The sequence below is a fragment of the Podarcis liolepis genome (genome assembly GCF_965112155.1).
Source record: "Podarcis liolepis genome assembly, chromosome: 4".
Taxonomy (NCBI): Eukaryota; Metazoa; Chordata; class Lepidosauria; order Squamata; family Lacertidae; genus Podarcis; species Podarcis liolepis.
In genome coordinates, this window is record NC_139558.1 from 102,765,360 (window position 1) to 102,768,325 (window position 2,966).

The 2,966-nt window shown below is 45.5% G+C and overlaps 1 protein-coding gene across 1 annotated transcript in view; it reads left to right on the forward strand.

The window, feature by feature from the left end:
- Positions 1-2,966, forward strand: part of LOC310705065 (uncharacterized protein) — a 177,096-nt gene that overhangs the window by 83,466 nt on the left and 90,664 nt on the right. The window lies entirely within an intron of this gene.

A 2,966-nucleotide genomic window follows, 5' to 3' on the forward strand; every position in this document is an offset into this window, starting at 1 on the left:
GATGGTTTCCATATATCATCGCCTTCATAGATAACAGCGCTCTTTCCATCATTAATTACAGAACTGTCATTCTTAAGTCCCACTGAGGAGTTTCACCCACAATAAAAAAACAGCTCTATTTCTCTATTTCTCCTCTCAGACTTAAGTCCTCCGACAGAACTTCCCAATATGGCAACGGCATTTTTAACTGCGTCATTCCAAAGCCCTTATACATTCCACGCTCTTCTTAAAACATGCTTTGGTTCAAAAGTTTATCTCCTCACAGTCTTAAATCCACAGCTTAAGTCCTTAACACGACATTTCTGACTTGTGGGGGGGGGGGATTCTTGTTTAATCACATAAAAGAAAGGAAGGTTCCCCCCCCCCTCATCAGTCCCTTTGCCATACCGAGTCTTGGCGTATCTTCTCATGATTTATACTTGTTCCTCCGACTCGTCTTGTTTTATCAGAGATCTCTTCTGTTAGCAGTTTTTTACTCCCCCTTCTTCCTTGAAATATGTGCATTCGCTTCATCCAAATTGTTTCTTTTGAAGTTCTTGCAGCTAGTGGTGCGGATCAGAGACGGCGTCCAGGAGCACCGAAATCCCACAGGAGGGCATTGTACCTAGTGCCCCCATCCCCTCAAATTCAGGGGTGGTATAGGGCACAGCAGGCAAGGGCAGTCCCCCCACAATCCTGGGGGGGTAGGGAGGCTATTTACTTCCATCACAGCCTCCAAATTACCTCGTGTGGGTTGGAGAGATGTTATTGTCAGCCATCTTCTGATGCGCCCCTAGTGGCCCCTCCCCTCTCTCAATCACCTTACCCAGGAATGGAAGATTCGAAACCGGGCAGTAATTGGATAGATCTAAGGGATCTAATGATGTTTTCTTTAAGAGCAGGCGCACCACTGCCTCCTTCAGTTCCCCTGGGAATATCCCGGTGCCAAGGGACAAATTGATGATATCCCCCAGGGGGGCCCGCACCTCGTCTGGACACGCTCTAATTAGCCAAGACGGGCACAGGTCAAGAGGACAGGTGGTGGGCTTTCCAGCTCGGAGGAGTCTGTCCACATCGGCTGGGGATATCCAGTCAAAGTGGTCCAATACTGGACCTGAGGACAGTCGAGGGGCCTCCAGTTCCTTTATTGTATCCAAATTGGCAGGGAGGTCATGGCGGAGCAACAGGACCTTCTCTGCAAAAAAGCTCGCAAATGCCTCACAGCTGTGTGTCAGATTGTTATTTAAATTTGGCTGTCCTTCAGGGGACGTTAAAGACCTAATTATACTAAATAATTGCGCCAGGCGAGAGCTAGCGGAGGCAATGGAGGCCGAGAAGTAGGACTTCTTAGCGGCCTTCACTGCCATCTCGTAGGTTTTCATAAAAACCCTATAAGATGTTCTTGAGGCTCCGTCACGGGCATCCCGCCATACTCGCTCTAGCCATCTGAGGTCCCGCTTCATTTTCCGAAGCTCCTAGGTAAACCAGGGAGCCCGGTTTCTGTGGGGTCGCAGAGGGCGCCTAGGTGCGATCTCATTGATGGCTGCTAGGAGCTGGATATTCCAGCCCTCAACAAGCTCAGTCAATGAGTCGCCAGGGGGAGCAAGGTCCCGCAAGGCCTGACGGAATCTATCAGGGTCAATCAGCCTCTGCGGGCAAGCCCAAATTGGCTCGCCACCTAAGCAGGGTGGGGGTGGAAAATCAATCCTGGCTTTCAGAGAGTAGTGATCAGACCATGGCACCTTCATCGAAGGAGACATGACCACATCTGTACCAACGCCAAAGATCAAATCCAGCGTGTGGCCTGCTTGATGTGTGGGGCCTGAAACAAACTGGGAGAGCCCTAGTGTTGCCATGGAAGACACCAGGTCCAGAGCCTGTGAGGAGAGAGTGGCATCAGCATGGATGTTGAAGTCCCCCAATACCAATAGGTTAGGGAACTCCAAGGCAATGGGTAGATCACTGGCAGGATTTTTATTACTGGGAATAGATCTCAGTCTCTTGGAAGTTTTGGCATTGTGGCTAGTTTAAGGTACTAGCACAACTTTAATTGCCACTCACCTTGTTGATGTTAACTCATTTTCCAGTATTTTGCTATTAACATCCTACCCGTTGTGGTTGTGTAAAGAAACACTCTTTTATTTTCATTTGGGATGCTTATCGTTAGAATGTTAAATAGGAAAGCTTTGGTTTTCTTTAAAATAAATAGCATTTATTTTATTTTATTTTCCCTTTGGGGACATGTTCACATGTGGAATAAGGCTCCCTCGTTTTGTCTGCATCTCCAATACTTACTGCTGATATTTATTCATTTTGACCGATTTGTTTGTTTGTTTTTAAATAATTTTTATTGAATGATTTTATGTTACAAAAAACATTACAACCATACTACCACAAAATATAATTGAGAAATAAAAATTACATACATCAATATTTTGTTTGTTATTTGTTATTTACTGTCTTATTTCCTCCCAAACATTCCATACAAAACACACTCCCGCAGAAACACAAAAAATACAATAAAATAAATAGTGATAATAATGAAAATAAATATTTTCCCCCTTTTATCTTACAAAATCTTTTCTTCAGTTTTGACTTCCTATCAAGTCCCCAGAAGAAAAGTCCTAAAGCCGTTTTGACTCTTTCACTCACCTCAAATATTTCTCTACAAGGTCAAAGGAAATTTAGAAACCTCCCCATTGTCTCTGTCCTCACAAATCCTGCCTTAAGGGCACATTTAAGGTGTGAATAGGGTGAGCCTGTGACCTGGCTCAGGAATGAAGTATTATCATTACAAGAGAATGGCCAGCCTCCCCAGGTCATCCAGTCAAGTGACCATTAACAGGTAACCTGGCAGAAAGGGTAAAAACAACAAACTTCCACTGTGACCAGTGCTCCCCCCCCCCGTCATCTAGCAGAGTTTGCGAACAGCGATGTGGCCTGTGTGGAGAAAGCTCAGGCATGCAGAGAAAGACTCCGTACGCAGC